At 37.4% G+C, this 22,143-nt stretch overlaps 1 protein-coding gene across 11 annotated transcripts in view; it reads left to right on the forward strand.

The window, feature by feature from the left end:
- Window positions 1-22,143, forward strand: part of CNOT2 (CCR4-NOT transcription complex subunit 2) — a 151,530-nt gene that overhangs the window by 40,462 nt on the left and 88,925 nt on the right. For 6 of the 11 annotated variants that reach the window (XM_044980664.1, XM_044980688.1, XM_044980698.1 and 3 more), the window contains exon 2: window positions 4,172-4,244. The exons of the other annotated variants lie outside the window; for them this stretch is intronic. The gene's annotated coding sequence lies outside the window, so the exon portion shown is untranslated. The remainder of the gene's footprint in view (window positions 1-4,171; window positions 4,245-22,143) is intronic. 11 annotated transcript variants of the gene reach the window in all.

A 22,143-nucleotide genomic window follows, 5' to 3' on the forward strand; every position in this document is an offset into this window, starting at 1 on the left:
TTCTCTTCTGTTAGCACATGTTAAACTAGGATAAGGATAGGAACAGCTGCTAGGCCAATCATATCTCCTCAGCATTGCAATTCAGTGTAATTCAAGGATCTCTTTTGGGCAACTGTGTAATATTTCTGAAGTGATTCTGTCAGAGAAATTATTATAAAAAAAAAAGATGCAATTGCTAACATTGTAAGTAAAATCTTCATATATTTTTGTAACAAATTTTTGGAAAATTGAAAAATGCATTTAAAAAAGGTTTCAAAGAGGAATAGCCAGGTTAAATTCACTTTTAAAAAAAAGTGTGAATAATTTTTTTTTAAATTTCAGTTTTAAACTACAGGCTAAGACTTAGCATGACAGTTGCTCTGTTTCTTACAACTGAGAGGCCTATATTTAAATCCTTTAACCTTGTTTCCACACTGTACTGTCTCTTCGTTTACATTTCTCGCATATTAAACAATGCAAATAGATTAGCAAATTTCACTTTTGCTTATATTCCATAGCCAAACTTTTTCATTTTCTTACATTATAACACAGTATTGTTTGATTGCAGAAACCAAATTATTGTTGAAACTGCATAAATAAAATTGAAATATGTAGTAAAATTAGCTTTACAAAATTTACACGATAGACCAAATTTGGCCTCAAAATGCTCCTGAAATTAAGCTGAAGGTAAGAAATTTGTAATAAAACTATTGGAAAAAAGTTCAGATTATTTTTAGAGACAGCTGAAGTAGTGTTACAGCATAGAATGTTTTAATTTTTTCTTGTAAAATGGATTAGTATTGAGAGATGCTGCTATTTTCATTAATTCATATAACTTAATTTGCTGATACCTTAATGAAACCATGTTTTAAAATTAAAGTAAAATTTGGTTCCATTGGCAAAATAGAAGCTCTCTTTTATTGAAATGTTTCAACAGAATAGTGTATTTGTTTTGGTTTTGATAAGAGGAACTGGGATGTGCTTTACTAGAGGTTTTTACTTTTTTTTAATTGGGGGGGTGGGGTGAGAAGGGGCTTTGTCTTTATACCTGTCAGAAGAGCTTGGTCTTGCTACTACATTGAGGTCTCATTCCTGCTCCATCCAACCATGAGTAGATCAGAGTGCCTTAGAAGGTCATCAGTGCTGTTTTTTAATCGATGAAAGAGGGTCATAATATAGTGGCACAAGGCATTTTTCCACGACCAGAACTGAAAGCGATGCCTCTTCAGTGCAGTCAATTTATACTTTTAGGAAATAAGAGATTAGAGCAGAGATGGCCAAACTGTGGCTCTTTTACCATTAAAGTGAGGCTCGCAGAGCCCCCCCACATGTCTCCGCACCCCATTCTCCACCAACCAGACTGTGGGGGTGAGGAAGCTCAGGACCTCTGCCTTGCAGCAGGGTAGTGAGGGTAGGGGTAGGAGGGGGGTCTTGAGGCTTTAGCCTTGGCGCACCTGCCAGGGTTTGGGGCTTCAGCAGGAGCGGGGCTGAAACCTCAAGCCCCGGCAGGTGCCTTCTGTGGGCGTGAAGCCCCAAGCCCTGGCAGGTGCGTCCCGGCTCTCAAACTTCTGAAGATTGTCATACGTTGCTCGGAGATTCGGTAAGTTTGGCCACCCCTGGATTAGAGGAACTGGGTCATTTGCATGGCATTGCAGAACATTGCTCCTGTAAGCAACTCAACTGACTCAAGGAATTGTCTTTTTACGTGCAGGAGAAAATGGTAATCAAGTGATGTAAAATGGAATTAGAGTACTACATTAGCTGAATGAATATACTTTTTAGTTCTCTTTGCTAAAATATATACTCTTTCTTTTGTTCTTTGGACTGGTCAGGACAGGAGTAATGCAGAGAGTGCACACTCAGCCCTTAGGAAGAGAGAGTACATCTTGTTTGTCTCTACAGTAACCTCTTCTGAGTGTTTTAAATAGCAGCATCAACAGGCTGTAAAGGAAAGTTTCTTCTAATTCTCTCCCAGATAATGATGGCTATAATCTGTAGCATTGTGGTCTGAATCTGTAAAAGTAAGTGGGAATGGTAAAGGAATCCTGTGGACTTTTAACAACAATGAAGATGATTCCTGAACAACCAAATTGAACATTCTCAGAGATTAACATATATTCACAGGATTATAGATTATTTTGGAAGAGGCACACTGTGTTTTAGTGAATATGATAGTTATTGCCCATCATGGAAAAACTTAGTTTAAAAAAAAATGTTTTTTGCTGATTTGGTTAATTACCTACACCTGTTAAAAAGTGCGGTGAACACGCCTACAAAAAAACCAGCTATAGAGGCAACAGTCATTTAAACCCAGAGATAGATTGGAATTTTAAAATGCAATTTATAATTAAATCTTTGATACAGCCTCAACATTAGCAACATTAAAGAACAAATCTGTAATGTGCATCTGAGTTACAAACAGTGGAAAGATGTGTTCTGAATTTCCTCAAGTAATCCTACAATTTATAGTTTTAATTCCAGTAGGTTTGGGGTGGTGTATTCTCAAAATCTGGGTCACAGCTCCAGTGGAATCTCTAGATGTTTACTTTTTTTCTACCTGTATTGAAATATGACCCCAAGTATCTGAAACTTCTTGTTCAAGATTAAAAAAATTACATATGTGGTTTTAGATGTTTGTGTTCTTAGGATGCAGGTAATTATGTGAAAAGTGAAAGTTCAATACATATTATTTTTTTAAATTGCAGCTTTGCAGCAATACTTTACACAGAGAGTACATTTTTTAACATGGTTTCTAACTCAATTGCTAAATGATATTGCAATCGGGCATAGGTCCAACAACGCTCCAGCTATCCTGGGTCCCACGGGGCAAAGGCCAACCCAACCCCTCTCGCTACTTGCTTTAACTATCTTCATGAGACACACACTAGGTATTTGTATCTTGCATTCTTCTCAACACTTCATGGTATAATAGTAATATGTTTTTATTGCACCTCTCTGTGGTGGAAATTATATAGCCCTTCTGAGAACAGCCTTACATAGGTATTTGTAGGAGGGAAAGTGAAGAATAACTTTAAGAATTTTGTTATATAGCACAGTTACCCTTTGCTACTATGGCTACCTCCCAGCTTGGTAACACCTTAATTATATGAAAAGTGCCATATACTCTTCCATGCAAAACCTGTGACTTTTACATCTCATCCAGAAGATAGTCCTTCACCAGCACAATGCCCTAGAATACCATACTGAATCACAGATTAGGGTAGATCCTACTATGTCAGTACCACATCCTGCACCACCTGGGTTTTCTATGGATGTGTCCAATTCAAGTATTGCCAAAGTTTCCAAAATCCAAAGAGATTACAATCCAAGAAGGGTCCCTTTTCCTCCTAATTTTTAATGCTGTAATTTAAAAAAATTCTTTATTTCTCTATTGGCTTTGGTTTTCCTCCCTCGAGCTCATTCAGTCAAAGCAAGCTGATTTGGAGGCCTGCTCCTCTTTCCGCTGTCCCCTGGGATCTGGAAACACAGTTTGACTTCTCCTGCTGCCTTCACTGACTTTTTTTCCTTGTGTATTATCTCTAAACACTATTATTATTTATACATAAGCATAGCATTTACTTGCATTCTCCTCTCAGGGCTCTTTGGAATCCCTTTGTTTCATCAGCTGAGGATGCCAAATTTCCTCTAAGGTGCAGTAGTAGACGGGGCAGAGGGGGCCTGGCCTGGCCTGTAAGGTGCAGTAATAGAGGGGGTAGGAGAGAGTAGAAGCCTCCCAGAATAAGACAGTAGAAGCAAAAAATAATACAATGCATGATATATATCAAATATATTGTTTTCTTATGGTTTAGTACTAGACTTTATTTCCAGTATGTATTTTTTTCAGAAAAAGGCTTGCTTAGTTTTTCTTTAGGTTCAAGAATATTCACTAGTATTGTGTAAAAGGCATGTTTTGATAAGTTTTGACAGGCTTTGTCTCTGACTCTATAAAATGTTAAAATTTGTCCATTTAAGAAATTCTTAGCAAGAATTTAATAGTAGTTAATGCTTTTAAAAACTACTAATGCACCCTTTTTTCCCACCCAAGAAACTGAACAGGCATGTAAAAATGTGAATGGAAAGTGTGATTATTATTATTATTATTATTATTTTAACTTACAGAACAATTAACTGTCTTGCTCAGGTTCTCAATGTATCCTTACTAATAACTTTATTTAATCTACTTCATTTACAGGAAGTGTTCTTCAGTCAAAGTTTGCTTACCTCAGCAGAGACAAAAATTTAATGGGCAAAAGTACAGTGTTTAGGTAGGTAGATATTTTCATGGTGTGCTCAAGATTCTTCTAGGAAGGACTTCCATTGTAATGGAATAGGCTTCAGAATGAAAGATATTGTGCTTTAAAAGTATTGTATGATGGATTCCATAATGAAATGATGAGGAAGGTTTGTCTGAAGTGTTATTAATGTCGTCAGTTAGCTACTCTTCAGATTTATGTTTGTTAAATGAGACTACAGAAAGTTCTTCAGAATGTCGTGTGTGATTAGTTTATTTCCTTGTGTACCTTTTAACTTGGCAAATATTTTTATTTAATACTTGTACACAAAAGAGACTGTGTTCTTTTTGACTTTCTAGCATTTGAAATCTAGAACGTGAATTTCCTAATAAGTTATGACAGGAATAGACTTCCTTGACTTATCAGATATTTTTCTACATTTAGCGTAGCTGAATGTAGTGAGCTTCACTTAAATAATAAAAGGTTTATTTTCCAGTTTGTCATAATTATCTCTGTAATACTCTTTATTGCTAATAAAAATTACTGTTAAGAGACCACCAATGTAGTTATGAACAGCGGTATGCACAGAAGATAGATGAGTCTTACATTCCTTTTTACAGAAGTTTTCTGTATCCTCTTCCAAAACCAACCCAAAACATGAACTAAAGTTTTTTTTCAAATTAATATTGTCTAGTTTGCAAATATTTATTGGATTCCTTTGCATTTCTTCAGATCAAACAAATCTTACAGGTTAATAATAGTCCCTGAAAAGAGTTTTCATTTAATGCTCATTAAGAAAGAAAGAAAAAAGACAAAGACTGAAAACATATTTCTTTATAATTATGTAGGGTATTTCTTAAATGGTATTACATTTAATTCAAATAAAATGCCTTTGGGCTCTACCATTAAAAGTGGAAAGTTTTGTTTTGTGAAATGTATGTTTACTTTATACAGTGTTTTCAAAACATTGCAGAGTTTAATAGCACGGTTTTTATACCATGTATCCAATGTAATACAATTAAGCATTAATCAGTTCATAGCATGACCTAAAGGGAGGGACTCTATTAAATAAAAAATGAGCTGGCGCTTGCAAATAGAAATTTAAAACTATTTTTTTTAAATAATATAATTACTATTATAATATTAGAATGTAGGAACCTCAATAGATAACCCCACACAATGAAAACAGGATTTCATGTAGGAGCCTACAGAAAAGTAAAATGCCAAATGATAGGAGAAAATGATCATGTTCATCAAAAGCTGTTAAATTGAACATGGAAATAACAGAGATGGTGATAAGAACAAGTCAGAACATGTCTTAACTAAATAAGAATCTTAAACAAGACAGCTATATGTAAGAGTTGCCAAATATCAGGAATAACTTGCCTGTTTTTTGTCTTACTTCACACTTTTTGATCAAATACTTGCTTAGTTTTAATTGTTGAACAGTTTCAGAAAGTGCTAAAAATTATTTTTCTTTGACTTGCTATCAATACTGTGATGTAGCCTATTGTGCTTAAGTTGTAGCTACTAAAATATGAAGGTGAATCTTTCTCTTGTATACTTCTTTTTCCAGTCCTTGTTATGGGGATTTCTAATACCCTGGTGGGAGAATGCCAGACCTGTCATGATGTGTGGTCTCCCTCCATGTAGCTTACTAAAAAAATTCTGCCTCTAAAAGTAGTGTCTAAACTGATCGTTTTTCCTCAAAGCAAAACTGAACAATACACCTTATTTCCCACCGAGAGACTAATTCTCATGAACACTTTGCTTTCTGTATTTTAATGAACTGTCTGTTCCTGAGGCATTGTAGGCTTACCTTCAGTCCCCAACACAGTGCATAAAAGAAGTTGAAGGCCAGCATGGCATTTCCATTTCCATTTGTCTCTTCTGATCTCAGTTAGCCATCATTCAAAACACAACAGTGAATGAATATGTGCTGCTGCCAGTAAATTCAGCAGTGGCCAACTGCAATCCCTGTAAGCTGTGGCACAGTCCAGTATCCATGGTCTGAAGACAAGACCCATACTGAGTTAAGGACTGTGACGAGAGTCAGATTGCTATTTTTGCTGATGTACTGATTTAATGTGAACCAGGCAATAGGAGCAGCTATGTGAGTCAGAAGCTCTACACCCTTTTTGGGAAGAAAGGCCCTTTAAAACAATAAGGTCAGAATTTGTGAGGTGGCATGACATTAAAGGCTGGCCAGCACAGCTGAATAGTAGGTGAAATTATCCCTCTACATTGGCAATAGTCTTTACTTCTCTTCCGCTTGAAGTGTTAAAATGGCTTTGCTCCACAAGGTAGACATGCAGGGATTATGCAGGCTGATTTCCAGACTGCTCTTTCTCTTCCTCCTCCCTCCTGTTTCTCAGGAGGGCCTGTCTGCGCTAAAGAGAAATCTGAGCAAATATGGAGGAAGACAAGCCGCAGACACTAACCTCTATATAAAATGAGAGGCCATTACCGAAGAGTGAATAGATATTCTACAAAGAAATGGGAGAGTCCTCATAAAGATCGATTCTCAATATACGTTTCTTCCTTCATTAGGAATAAGTACTAAGACCAAGCAAAAGCTCTATTAATAAGAAATAAATCCAGGAAATCCTACAGATCATCCGGCTCTCAAAGGGACTTGAATCTAAAAAATTGTTCAGGAAACATGAGGGAACAAGAACTTAATTTCAGTTCATCTTTCACCAAAGAGAGATTCAGATAGTCCACTTTATTAGGAACTGAGATTTAGTGTGTGTTCTCTCTGTAATTCTTCAAAAGTATGACAAGAAGAATAAGTTAGTACACTAGTGCATAGTCAGAGAGAAAAATAGAGAAGATGACAATTCAGGAACATATTTTCCCATAAATTAAAGAATAATTCTGCCATTTCTCTTTAGTGTTCTCTTGAAGACATCTGTTCAGAGTGGGAACATCCCAACATGTCAAGAAAACTCCGCTGTCAGATATATTTGTTCTAAACTTTTCCAACATATACAGTGGAGTGTCTCACTCCCCATGGCTGATGCTGCTGTGATGTCATTAGTTATAGTTATACCTTTAATGATTTTATTCCAGAAGAACCTAGAAACAGAAATAACCATTGGTTTCAGGACTGTTGACAAGTGCAGTTCCTCATATTCCCCGCCTCCCCCCCCCCCCCAATCTGTTTTACTAGAGCCTTGCTTGCCTGGGCCAAGTTCAAATCTATCTTAAAGAAGTCATCTAGTTTCTTCTCTTGTGTCCTGTTATCTAGCAGATAATGACCGTTAACATGATTTCCAAGTGGCACACCTGGCTGAGAATTGAAAAACAGACCATGAACAGAGTAGCTGACACTGTCCTATTACTTCAGAGGGAAACTTACAGGAACTTCTAAATGCCTGTAGCAGAAATGTACCCTTCCCCCCAGCTTTGTTATGTAGACAGAAAAAAAAGCCATATGATTCTTACCTTGGTATAAAACTAGGGCTGTCGATTTAATCGCAGTTAATTCATGTGATTAACTCAAAATTAATCACAATTAAAAAAAATAATCGCAGTTTTAATCACACTGTTAAACAATAGAATACCAATTGAAATTTATTAAATATTTTTGGATGTTCTACATTTTCAAATATTTTTATTTCAGTTACAAAGTGTACACTGTTCACTTTATTATTTTTTAATTATAAATATTTGCACTGCAAAATGATAAAATAGTATTTTTCAGTTAACTTCATACAAGTACTGTAGTGCAATCTCTTTATTGTGAAAGTGCAACTTACAAATGTAGAGGTTTTTTTTTTTGTTACATAACTTCACTCAAAAACAAAACCGTGCAAAACTTTAGAGTTACAAGTCCAATCAGTCCTACTTGTTCAGCCAGTTGCTAAGACAAACAAGTTTGTTTTATTTATGGGTGATAATGCTGCCTACTTCTTATTTACAGTATCATCAGCAAGTGAGAATAGGCATTTGCATGGGACTTTTGTAGCCAGCATTGCAAGGTATTTACATGCCAGATATGCTAAACATTCATGTGCATCTTTATGCTTCGGCCAGCATTCCAGAGCACATGCTTCCATGCTGATGATGCTTATTAAAAAACAAAAAAAAGTGTTAATTAAATTTGTGACTCCTTGTGGGAGAATAGTATGTCTCCAGCTCTGTTTTACCTGAATTATGCCATATATTTCATGTTATAGTAGTCTCGGATGATAACTCAGCACATGTTCATTTTAAGAACACTTTCGCTGCATTTTTGACACAGCGCAAAAAAGGTACCAATGTGAGATTTCTAACGATAGCTACAGCACTCGACCCAAGGTTTAAGAATCTGAAGTGCCTTCCAAAATCTGAGAGGGACGAGGTGTGGAGTATGCTTTCAGAAGAGCAACACTCCGAGGCAGAAACTACAGAACCCAAACCACCAAAAAAGAAAATCAACCATCTGCTTTTCATTATCTGACTTAGATAATGAAAATGAACATGCGTCAGTCCGCACTGCTTTGGACTGTTATCAAGCAGGACTCGTCGTCAGCATGGACGCATGTCCCCTGAAATGGTGGTTGAAGCATGAAGGGACATATGAATCTTTAGTGCATCTGGCATGTAAATATCTTGTGACACCAGCTACAACAGTGCCACATGAACACCTGTTCTCACTTTCAGGTGACATTGTGAACAAGAAGTGGGCAGCATTATCTCCTACAAATGTAAACAAACTGGTTTGTCTGCGTGATTGGCTGAACAAGAAATAGGTCTGAGTGGACTTTTAAGCTCTAAGGTTTTACATTGTTTTATTTTTGAATGCAGTTATTTTTTTTACACAATTTTACATTTGTAAGTTAAATTTTCATGATAAAGAGATTGCACTACAGTACTTGTTTTAAGTGAATTGAAAACTATTTCTTTGCTACAGTGCAAATATTTGTAATAAAAAATAAATATAAAGTGAGCACTGTACACTTTGTATTGTAATTGAAATCAATATATTTGAAAATGTAGAAAACATCCAAAAGATTTAAATAAATGGTATTCTATTACTGTTTAACAGCGTGATTAATCGCGATGATTTTTTTTTAAAGGCTTGATAGACCTATATAAAAGCAATTCTTTTTTTTTTTTAATGACAGCAGATTGAGAACCTAGAAGGAAATCAGGATATTCTAGGTGTAAATAAAAAAGAATATTAGAGGAGGAAGGTCCTGAGCAGACTTCAATAACCACAATTGTCAAACTTGAAAAATAATGCATAGCAACCAACTTTACTTGTCCAAAGATCCCATTCATTTGGAAGGAAAATTGTGAATTGCTTCTAAGAACTGTGTTCAAGGATGACTTCTGAATTCTTACACGTAGCTATCACAAATAATTTGTTATGGATTATTTGTTAAAGTCCAGAAAGCCATGAAAATGTTTAAACTTTCATGTTGTGTGGAATGCCTGGAAACTACAGATTATACAGAAACCAAAATGTCAGACTCATGAGTCAGTTAAGTGAGGTTCCACAGAGAGATGAATTTTTTGTATTTAATTCTGTATTTGAGCATTTGTGCAGTACCAAGGTGACTAGGTGGACCTGAGTACTCTTACACATCAAACTTCTGTTTCAAATTCAGAATGTGTGTGTGTGTGTGTATGTATATGTGTGTGTGTATATATATATATATATATATATATATATATATCTCCCAGTAAAAGTGCCACAGAAATTTTTTGTGAGATTCGCATATAACCAGAAATATTGAATGTAGTCCCTCACCTTTGATCTAGTGGTGTCACCAAAGGCTCTAATGAAATTCCTCTGTGATAATCATCCCACTGAGGAAAATAGCATATGTATCTACCCATTTGTGAACTATCTTAATCAGAGTGAACTAAGAAATGAAAAGGTGGTGCCAATACTAGTATCTCTTGAATTAATTCATATCCAGAGAGGAAGAGAGCTATTTAATACAGAGCTTAAGGGTACCAATAAACTCTCCTATTTAGATGTCTATCTTCAAGAGACAATCCAAGAGTAAGTAACCATGAATCATAGAATCATAGAATCTCAGAGTTGGAAGGGACCTCAGGAGGTCATCTAGTCCAACCCCCTGCTCAAAGTAGGACCAAACACAACTAAATCATCCCAGCCAGGGCTTTGTCAAGCCTGACCTTAAAAACCTCTAAGGAAGGAAATTCCACTACCTCCCTAGGTAACCCATTCCAGTTCTTCACCACCCTACTAGTGAAAAAGTTTTTCCTAATGTCCAACCTAAACCTCCCCCTCTGCAACTTGAGACCATTACTCCTTGTTCTGTCATCTTCTACCACTGAGAACAGTCTAGATCCATCCTCTTTGGAACCCCCTTTCAGGTAGTTGAAAGCAGCTATCAAATCCCCCCTCATTCTTCTCTTCTGCAGACTAAACAATCCCAGTTCCCTCAGCCTCTCCTCATAAGTCATGTGCTCCAGCCCCCTAATCATTTTTGTTGCCCTCCGCTGGACTCTCTCCAATTTGTCCACATCCTTCTTGTAGTGTGGGGCCCAAAACTGGACACACTACTCCAAATGAGGCCTCACCAGTGCTGAGTAGAGGGGAATGATCACATCCCTCGATCTGCTGGAAATGCCCCTACTTATACAACCCAAAATGCCATTAGCCTTCTTGGCAACAAGGGCACACTGTTGACTCATATTCAGCTTTTCGTCCACCGTAACCCCTAGGTCCTTTTCTGCAGAACTGCTGCCCAGCCATTCGGTCCCTAGTCTGTAGCAGTGCATGGGATTCTTCCGTCCTAAGTGCAGGACTCTGCACTTGTCCTTGTTGAACCTCATCATATTTCTTTTGGCCCAATCCTCTAATTTGTCTAGGTCCCTCTGTATCCTATCCCTACCCTCCAGCTTATCAACCACTCTCTTGTACTGTATAGCAGTCAGATCCCAGTAAGGATATGTCCAGGCTCACTGAAATGGTCTTGTCATGTAGACATTCCACCAGCACAAATTTTCATATGGTGCCTCTCCAGATGTTTCTACTTTTTATGAAGGTGCCCCTGATTCTGGGTCTAGGCAAGAAGGTAATAGAGCTACGTGACATGATGCTATCATCCCTAAATAGGTGGACAGTGAAACATAGATGTGGCTAGGGATATTGTATCTAAGAAGCATAGAGTACACTGGTCATAGAAAATTAAGGTTGGAAGAGACCTCAGGAGTTCATCTAGTCCAACCCCCTGCTCAAAGCAGGACCAACCCCAACTAAATCATCCCAGCCAGGGCTTTGTCTGGCCGGGCCTTAAAAACCTCTAAGGATGGAGATTCTACCCCCTCCCTAGGTAACCCATTCCAGTGCTTCACCACCCTCCTAGTGAAATAGTTTTTCCTGATATCCAGCCTAGACCTCCCACACTGCAACTTGAGACCACTGCGCCTTGTTCTGTCGTCTGCCACCACTAAGAACAGCCCAGCTTCATCCTCTTCAGAACCCCCCTTCAGGTAGTTGAAGGCTGTTATCAAATCCCCCCTCACTCTTCTCTTCTGCAGACTAAATAAGCCCAATTTCCTCAGCCTCTCCTCATAAGTTATGTGCCCCAGCCCCCTAATAATTTGGTTACCCAATATATATATTCTATGTGGCTGCAAAGTGGGCTCTGTGTTCCAGATTTCTCAAAGATAATGGACTACTTGAGCACGTACTGATAAATGAGGGAAATCTAACGCTCAAAAACTTGGCAAGCTTAAAGGATGGAAATGCTGGCTGTCATCGGTGTTTGTAAATTGGCAAGGTAGTAACAGAGCTGGCAGCCTTCTCCAAGATGGTTCTGTTTTAAATTGGGCAAAAATACTTCTATCAATATGTGCTTCCGGTAGCCGGAACAAAGAATGTATATACTTGGCAGAAGGAAGACTCTATTTGCAAGCAGTCAGAGCCTTATGTATCCACAACAGACCCTATTCACAGGAGATGAAAATTACAGAATAAAATCAAACTGCCCATCTTCTACTGAGGCTCACTTGCACTACAACAGGCTGGACTTAAATTTTACAGCAGAATTCCTGAATTCTGCTACATGGCCACCTAATGCAACAATCTGGTGCAGCAGACTGGAAATTCTGTGGCAGCTACATCTAATTTTCTTTTAAAACCTGAGGTTTTAGAGGGTTAAAAATAAAAATGATTAATTTTAGCTATTTTGTTTTGATATTAAATTCAGTTTAATATACTTTTGGCCCATAAGTTCAGATTTTACGTTCAAGATTTTTGTAATCATAAATATCTAAGTGCAGCAAGAAGTTAGACAAGGTAAGTGAGGAAATATCTTATTAGAACAACTGCTGTTGATGAAAGGGACAAGTTGGTTCAATAAAAATATTTTTCCTCCTCTAACTTGTCTCTCTCATATGCTGGGACCAACACAACTACAATAGCTTTGCAGTCAAACAGTTGTTGGGAGGAAGCTGGAGGTTTTGGTGTCTGGGTACGGGACCTCAGGGGGCTTTCTGGTTATTGGGGGGATATTATTGGATAAAAAAAGCTGAATGTTTCTGCAAAAATGACCAGGAGTGAAACAATTAATGTTGATATTTTAAAGATAATTTGGGACCTGATTGAAAAGAATGTGGATAATGATGATCACGTTGTTAGAACCAAAGCTTAGATCAGAGATCGGCAACCTTTGGCACGTGGCCCGCCAGGGTAAGCACCCTGGTGGGCCGGGCCAGTTTGTTTACCTGCTGCATCCGCAGGTTTGGCCGATCGCGGCTTCCACTGGCTGCGGTTCGCCACTCCAGGCCAATGAGGGTGTCGGGAAGCAGCAGCCAGCACATCCCTCGGCCTGCGCCGCTTCCTGCAGCCCCCATTCGCCTGGAGTGGCGACCCATGGCCAGTGGGAGCTGCGATGGGCCAAACCTGTGGATGTGGCAGGTAAACAAACTGGCCCGGCTCTCCAGGGTGCTTACCCTGGAGGGCCACGTGCCAAAGGTTGCCGATCCCTGGGTTAGATTCTCATCACTTCCTATCTTTTCCCTAAGGAGAAGAAGTTAGAAAGTAAGGAGGAAAAGAGCAATATCTGAGATACTTGTTTCCTCTTGTTGGCTACAGAGGTGGTGTTTCAGGTCTTCTAAATCAAGGATTCTCAAGTTGTTTGAAACCTGCTCATTTTTTTTCCCCCTCTCATGGCTAGTCCTAGAATGCCTTACGCTGTTTCAGCCCCAAATTGCAAAATGCTGCACAGTTAAAGTTCACATGCTATATATGGCCGGTAGAGACATTGATAGTTTGAATTCTAGATTTGAAGACCAGAAGGGACCATTGTAACCATCTAGTCTGAGCTTCATCACAGGCCATAGAACTTCCATAAAGGCCATAGAATGTAATGATATTTTTTTTAAATGTGAAAAGTATACTTTTAAAAAAGTTATTGAACTATGATTTCCCCAGTCCTATACAGTCAAATTGCTAAAGCTGTTTACAGTTGTGACATTATTTTCTCACTGAGGCTTTGTCGATGCATTTATAATGCGCTGATCACTGCAATTCTAGGAACGCTTTTAAAATGAAAACAGTCTATAATAAGTATCGTGACCCCAGAAAATAACCTTGGGACCCATGTCGTGGACTTTAACCCAAAGGTTGAGAATCACTCTGTAGACCTCACAGAGCTTCTTGATCCTTTCTGTTTCTAAGACCAAAACCAATCAGCATGCAGCCCTATAATCCACATGTTAGATATCTGAACATGATAGCATGAAAATTGAGTGCCAACAGTTGTTAGAGGCTGCTCATTGTGAGTATAAATACCAGTCACAATTCTGTCATATTATTCATTTATTGACTGTTGACAACAGCTTTACTGTTCATAATTAAATGTGGATATAAAGAGGCAAATAGTGGATCCTTCCAGATACAGTGAATATAATGCAGCAGAGTTCCTTGCTTTATCCTGATCTCGGTTGTACCTGAAGTTTCCTATCCGAAACCTTAGTAAGCATTCCTCTTAAGCTTATTGAGTCATGTGGTTATTTTAAACATTATTCCTTTTGCAGCAAGTCCTCAAAAATGTTTTTCTAGACTTCTCCATAGAGTTTTTATCCACAAGCTCTGAGAGTAATTTAATTACGTTCTAGTCTCTAATATTACATGACTCCTGCTGCAGTCTTCAATTATATACCAGTATTTTAGTACTTTTGTAGTTGTGGTTCACTGTCACTTATTATGTAAATTGGGGACTGAAGGCATTCAAATACGACATTTCAACCCATCATTAAAGCTGCTTTCTACCAACCATCCATTGTATTTCTGTTTTCTCATTTCAGAATCTATCACATTTTCATTTTGAGAGAGGTTACATTTAATGAGGATTCTTAAATCTGTTTGACTTTTCTTTAGTTATCTAGATAAGGTGGTCCACAAGCAGCCCTAGACCCTGCCCAGTTTAGAACATGAACTCAATTTTAAATAGGTCAACAATATGTAAATAAAATAAACTAAGTAGGTTGACTTGCTGTGCTTGATAAAATCCTAAATCTCTGATAATTTTTGTATTGTGGGGCCAGGCCATCCTCCTTGCATCCTTAAAAATGTTGTCCATAATTGATTAATCTGTAGGCCTCCTTTCCCTCAATCCAAATGAATACTCTTAGAGACAATACTCATTACCCTTTCTTCATTTAATCAGTGGGGGAGGGGTCTACATCCTGTGATAGACTTTTCTATCTCTGTGGCAGAACTCTCACAATCTCAGCATTTTGGGGTATCTTCTGTCCCCAAACAGTTCTGTTATTTGGCAATTCTGAATTTTTCATATCATAAAACTTAATTTTGATGCTTCAAATCCAGCAATTTGGGTGAATTTCCACACATGGATTTGGGTATCTTGTTTTTCTTTGGATGTGTGCAAGTAAGAAAGATTTATAATATATAAACATAATAGCTTGACAGTTTTTTTTACTTTTAAAATATTTCTTCATTTTTGCATGCATTTCATGCAGTGATTAACAAAACACTAGAAACATCAAGATACGGTTTTGAATATGTTTAGGTTTTGCAGTTAACTTCTAAATACACCTCTACCTCGATATAACACTGTCCTCGGGAGCCAAAAAATCTTACCGTGTTATAAGTGAATCCACATTATATTAAACTTCCTTTGATCCGCTGGAGTGTGCAGGCCCTCCCCCCACCCCCCAGAGTGCTGCTTTACTGCATTATATCTGAATTCGTGTTGTATTAGGTCGTGTTATATTGGGGTAGCGGTGTACTGTGAAGTATTCCTGCATAGAATGTTTGCTTGTGCATTATATGACAAAGCACTATATTTTGCCATTTATCAATAAATTTTCTATTAAATAGGTTTTTGTTGTTGGCAAGAAAGGGTTAATGGCAAACACGACACTCCTTTAATGGCAGTTCAGTCAGAAACTTATTGCACTATAGATAGGTTAAAACTATTTAAAAACCTTATTATAGTTAAGCAAAGACTCCAAACACTGTGTATGTATGTGTATATATACTGTGTCTTCAGCATTTGTAAATGTTTTTGCCAATTTAATTTCTCATTGGAAAGCTATGTATTGTACATAGTTTGAGAAACTGAATTGCATCATATAGATATTCTGAAATTGACAGTTTTTTATATTGTATGCATACACCAGGTGAAGGTGATAGAGCTTTGATAAATTACAGAGCCCTGTGATAAATACTTTTTACTATGCATCTTTCACCAGCTCATCTGTCCCTCTGCTCACTAAGGGCTTGTCTACACGTGAAAGTGAATTTACATTAAGGGAGGGAGCGAATTTAAAGTGTAATAGTTATTCCTGAATAACTGCATATCTGGAAGCTCTTCTTCCAGAATAAGTGTGTCCACACTTGAAGATACTGAGAAATCATTATTTTAGAATAGCTATTCTGGGATAACACCATGTGTAGACAAGTCCTAATACAGCTCCCCTGAGTTTTACTTTAGCATTCTGAAATGTGCTAGAGAAATTTTTCCTCCTCTATCCAAAACTACACTTTCTTAGGCAGCTACTGCTTTTCTTTATCCCAGAATGTCACAACTTTGAAGAATATCTCATGGTCTTGCAGGGTGAGAAACAGGTGCACTGTATCATTAGGAAGGAGAGTTTTTTCAGCACTCATTTCTAGCCCAGGAAAGACCTGAAAAAGAGCCCTGCAAATCTGCTGATAAATCCACGGACCATATTTGTGGATCGGATACAGGGCTCTGAGAGAATCTGACTTTAAGGGTGGAGTGACTTTAATTTACTTTACTTTATTTATTTTTTTAAATTCAAATCACTGATATAAATCAGGTTGACAGTTTGTAAAATTAATTTGAACACCTGTGCTATTGCAACTTTAAAAATGCATTTATAATTTAATTTCTTACACATTTTCATCTAAAGTGCCACTATTGGTAAGGTGGTGTATTTTAATTTTATAAAACAGCTGTAGGCAAACTATTATTAAAGGCCTTGAGCCTGCAAACTCTTAAGCAGTTTATTCACATGAATAATTCCTTGACTTTAATGGGACTATTCATGTTCTTTAAAGCACATGCATAAATATTTACAGCATCAGGGGTAACATTTTATTTTTGATTAAAAAATGTTTTCTTAGTGGTTTAAAATCATTCTTTGTTCAAAACAAAATTGCTTCAGAGTGAACAATGAAAAGTTATTTAGACTTTTAGTATATTAACAGAGTTATTTTGAACTTTTATCATTCAGAGGCCAACATTTTCAAATATAGGTCTAGGAGCTTAACTGAGGAATTTTCAAAGCACCTAAGTGATTTAGGAGCAGACATCTTATTCACTTGAAACTGCAAACCCTGATGGAGTATAGCTTGGTTGAAGCATTCATATAATCTTCCTTGATTTATGGATATTTAGTATATTGGACAAGAGTGTTTGGTTGATAATGTAGCACAGGCTATTTGCCTATCAATGCTGTGTTTGAATTGTGGTGTTCTCACATTAAAGGTGTTAGTGATGCCTTGACATGGCTTTATTCATTATAGAGGAGAATTTTAGTGTGAAACTTCTTGGTAGAAAATGAAATGTAAAAGTCTTAATTCAATTAATAATTAGCAAACTAATACAAAACACTCTCCTGAGGAATTTAAGACTATATTAAACTAACATTGCCTAAATTTAAATTCCAGTTTATTTTTAAGAACATTTTTATCTACACTGCTTTAGATGTGACCTGTTTAGATGTAGAAAAGCTATTTTATCGCATCTTTGTTTTATGGCTCCCGTTGAACCCTGTACAGTTGAAATCTGAGCTAAGGCAGCCTAGCTTTGCAGGCAGAAGGTTACAATAAATAATCCCAAGAATATGTTTATAAAATTCTAAAGCACCCTAAAATCTTTCTCCTGTAAAATGTGTAACAGTTTTTAGGGTGGGTGAGCGGGTTTGTGTGTAATTAATTAATTATATATATATATACACACACACACACACACCCCTCTACCCCAATATAACACGACCCGATATAACACAAATTTGAATATAACGTGGTAAAGCAGTGCTCCAGGGGGGCAGGGTTGCGCACTCCGGCGGATCAAAGAAAGTTTGATATAATGTGGTTTCACCTATAACGCGGTAAGATGATTTGGCTCCCAAGGACAGCATCATATCAGGGTAGAGGGGTGGGTGTGTGGGTGTATGTATATATATGAACCATTTTTATATAAGTATTGATCAGCAATATAGCATTGCCAAAATTCCATGTAAATGTAAACCAAATACAACTTGTATGTAAGTGGGAAAAAAAGTTGCACATTTTCTGAAGCAGTTTCCAAAATACTATAAAATGCATAAGCATGTTAGTATTCATGTTGGCTACATGTAATTACTGCAGGGCTGTAATAATAAAGCTAGATGTGCAATATTAAGGTCTAGCCAAAGCTGATGGGATCACAGATCCTTTGAAAGTAAATAATTAGTTTTGAGGTAAATTAATGCAAGTAAAATTTTAGGATGTGGACTCTTAATGATAGTAGCATAGGAAAGCAGTGATTACTGTTTGAAGGTATTACACAGTAGCAATGAACTAGTTTAATTTTTTTCAAATGTACGAGAGAATGTACAACAAATGCAGGAAGCTCAATTCTTCCTACAAGCCATTTATGTATGTCATACTGAGATCTTTTTGTAAATCACTAAGGGCCTGATCCTGAACTAAAATGGTTGTGGGCACAGGGGTCTGCTGATTGAGTCAGCTACAGGATCAGTACCCCAACTGGTTTGATCAGGAATATGAAGTGTAAAGAAAAACCTTGAACTCAGACTTATATGCTGATCATTTATTTTAAGCTGTCTTAAATAATTAACTGATTTCGCTTAAAATTATCACCATTTTGCTTTTCTGCAAACCCCTAGCTCGGTGGTCCCCAAACTGTGGGGCATGGCCCACTATGGGGGCATAGAGGAACATTTGGGTGTGGTAGGGCCTGGGCCAGTGAGGCCGGGGAGGAAGCGCCACCCAGCCCCGCTTTGTCCTCAGCTCTGCTCCAGCCCTGTCCCCCAGCTGCAGCTCTGGTCCCCAGTCCCACCCCAGTCTCTGCTTCTGCCAGCCCCGACCAGGGTCCCCGCCTTGGCTGCTGGCTGCGGCTCTGCTCCTGGCCTGTCATCAGCCCCAGTCTCTGCCCCTTATCCCGTCCGTGTGCTCCCCCCGGAGCCACGGCCCTGCTCCCAGCCCCGGCTCCCAACAGGAGTAAGGGGGAGCACGACGTGAAAAATATGGGGACCACTGCTCCAGCAACTTCTTGCAACTCTTTGGAGAAGCAGTAACATAGTTCCAGAAATAATATTGCTATTTTAGTAATGAAATCTAAGCAAGTGCAAAAGAAAACTCAAACAGACAACTGCTATTAAGGAAGGAATTTTTTATTTTTTTTTAATGGGAACATCTTTACAAGTCCAATTTTGGATCCTTTTACTTGACCTGAGATTAGTTTCTGTTTTTATAAGTGGTATAAACATAAGCCACACTGGATTCTTTGACTTGTCAATACCCTGAGCCAATCAGTTTGGGAACCAGAAGTTTCAAATAATATATTTTGGACTGGTAAAAACACACTTTTTCATCTTTAAATGATCTTTGATTTTTTTTAAAACTTTAAAAGTTAAGGTTTTTTATGAACTAGTATATTTTCCCACTAATTATCCTGAACATCACACTTATCCTGACTGGGAAAGAAGTATCTAATATTTTGGATTTCACCCATAGAAGAATCTGTCTTGAATGTTTTAGACCAGCGTAGGCAACCTATGGCACGCGTGCTAAAGGCGTCACACGAGCTGATTTTCAGTGGCACTCACACTGCCTGGTTCATGGCCACCAGTCCAGGAGGCTCTGCATTTTAATTTAATTTTAAATGAAGCCTAAACATTTTAAATATCTTATTTACTTTAATATATTGCTAAACTATTGTTGTACGTATAGACTTATAGAAAGAGACCTTCAAAAATGTTAAAATGTATTATCGGCACGCAAAACCTTAAATTAGAGTGAAGAAATGAAGACTTGGCACACCACTTCGGAAACATTGCCGACCCCTGTTTTAGACCCAACAAATCCTGCATCTTGGCAGGGGGTTAGACTAGATGACCCTTGCTTAACTGTAAATAATGACATTGTACAATAGCCTAGAGAATAATTTTGCTAATTGTTGTGCTGAGGCAATATAAACATTTGGATAAAGGTTTTATCTCAGTTACAACAGCAACATGATGTCGTGGGTCTTTATCTTATCAATGTACATCCTATTTAAGAGTGCGCTTGCAGGGTGTCATATAGAGTAGTCCAATATGACAACTCCAAGAGATAATCTCTCTACAGAATTCAGTAACAGGACGCATTGTGAAAATAGGAACTTATGCATTTCCTTTATAGCGTCACTTTGTTTATGTGGTAGATTAGAGTGGATAAAAATCATTGATTTTATTTAAAAAAAAAAAAAAGTCTTCCTGACTAGTGATTTAAATCAAATCCACCCTCTGGTACTTATTGGATGATATTATCAAGAGGTAATCTTGTATTCAGGAACAGACAATCAGTCTGTCATGCTTTTGCAGGGTGGATTTGATTTAAATTGATTTAAATCACTAGTCAGGAAGACTCGATTTAATCATGGATTTCTACATAAAAGTGCATTCTTGTTGGTTGTTATAACCTTAATACATATTCTTCACAACTCAGCGATAGATGTAGGTTTCATTTTTAAAAGGTACACATTATACATTTTTAAAGTGATTTATTTTGAAGACTTTTCAGGTTAGTTTGGGACAGCTATATCAGAAAATGAATGATTGGTTATTTCATTTATCAAAGGTAACGGAAGCAGATATTTATGAAGTCATTGGGAGGTGAGCTATCTCCAATTCAAAAGGTTAATCATTAATATTTGGAGGATTTTCTTGCCATGCTGTATTAGGAGGAGAACATCACCAGACAGACGTTTAAATTGTTTTATTTAATTAAAACAATAACGTTATGTATTCTGGATTTTTTTCTTCAACAGCAGACATATTTTTTTAACAAAACAAGCATTTGAATTTAGTTAAACATTCAAGTTTTTTAAAATCAGTTTTGTTTTTGTTAAAATTGTATTTAACTAAAATAGTTAAATTAAATATTAACCCCTGCCCAAAAAAAAATTAAATCGACTACATCAGCCAGGTCAACATGAGAAACTTAAAATATTGGCTTCTGCCACTAACTCAGTCGTCTTCACCTTCATTTTCCTGTTTGTTCATAATCTGGAAAAGAAAAACAAGCTTTCCTGCTTTTTTTGGGTCCCAAACGATTTCTCAATTTGGAATGAATTAGTCCAAAGAGAGAGAATATTCTTTCTACGCCGGCAGAAGAAGCTACTGCAGTTAAAAGTGAGATTATCACTTCAACAGTCTCTGAATCCAACTGCTTAAGTGACTTCCACCAGTTCACTGGTGTGACTTTCTTTAAAACATCATCAGCAAACATATATTTCTTGAATGGTCACCCTTAGCTCTGAAGTTTATTATAGTTGGCATTATGGAGGGATAGTTGCTGGAGGTCCATGTCATAGCCGCCAACTCTTCTTCAGCCGTTAAGATTTGACCCTGGCACCGCGTATTGAGACTGTTTGTTTGTAAGAAAATGAGCTGAAAATAGTGCTTGTTTCATTCGGTTTTTTTAATGCTTGTAATTTAACTCTGTCGTTGCATATTTCTCTTTTTAAGATCTCATTCAGTTCCTTCCAAATTTTAAGAGTGTCAGAAATAAAACAGCTATTTCCCTGCATTTTGTTCAAGGCGACAGAAATAGGCTTCTGGGTACTCAGCATGTGTTCAACATTTCTCTTAAGCCCAATGTTGAGAACTTTGGCTTTGACAGTGCCATCTATTTTTTCCACGATTTTGTTCGCAAACTGTCATCAGGTTAGGCTAGTTCTTGATATAGTGCTCAAAACAGTCCACTACTGACTTCCATTGCAGGTCTTGTGGGAGAGTTATCTTGGTTCCTCCCACTTTTTTCAGAGCAGCTGCTGCAAAGTGGTTGTTACAGAAGTATTTTGCAATTTCAACAACAATGGCCTTTATTTCTGGAACACTGAAGGCTTTGGCTAGGAGGTGGATCAAATGAGCACTGTAACTGTTTGTTACTAGCTTGGGACTCTCTTCGCTCTCTTCTAAATAATTTCTTCTCATCTTGGATACATTTGCAGCATTGTCTGTGACCAAGCTGCGTACTAGACATTTGAATTCTTTTTTTCACAGTTTGTTATAGCTTTTACTGCTACTTCTTGTAAGTATTCTGCTGTGTGTGCATTTCCTGATGTATCAATTGTTTCTGTAAGGAAGACATTCCCTTCTTTGGTTGTTGTATCAGTACATACAACAGGATCATTGTAGAGATTGCTCCAACCATCAAGACTCAGGTTAACAATTTTACCCTTTAGACCTTTTGCACACT

Source organism: Mauremys mutica, chromosome 1 (genome assembly GCF_020497125.1).
Source record: "Mauremys mutica isolate MM-2020 ecotype Southern chromosome 1, ASM2049712v1, whole genome shotgun sequence".
Classification (NCBI taxonomy): Eukaryota; Metazoa; Chordata; order Testudines; family Geoemydidae; genus Mauremys; species Mauremys mutica.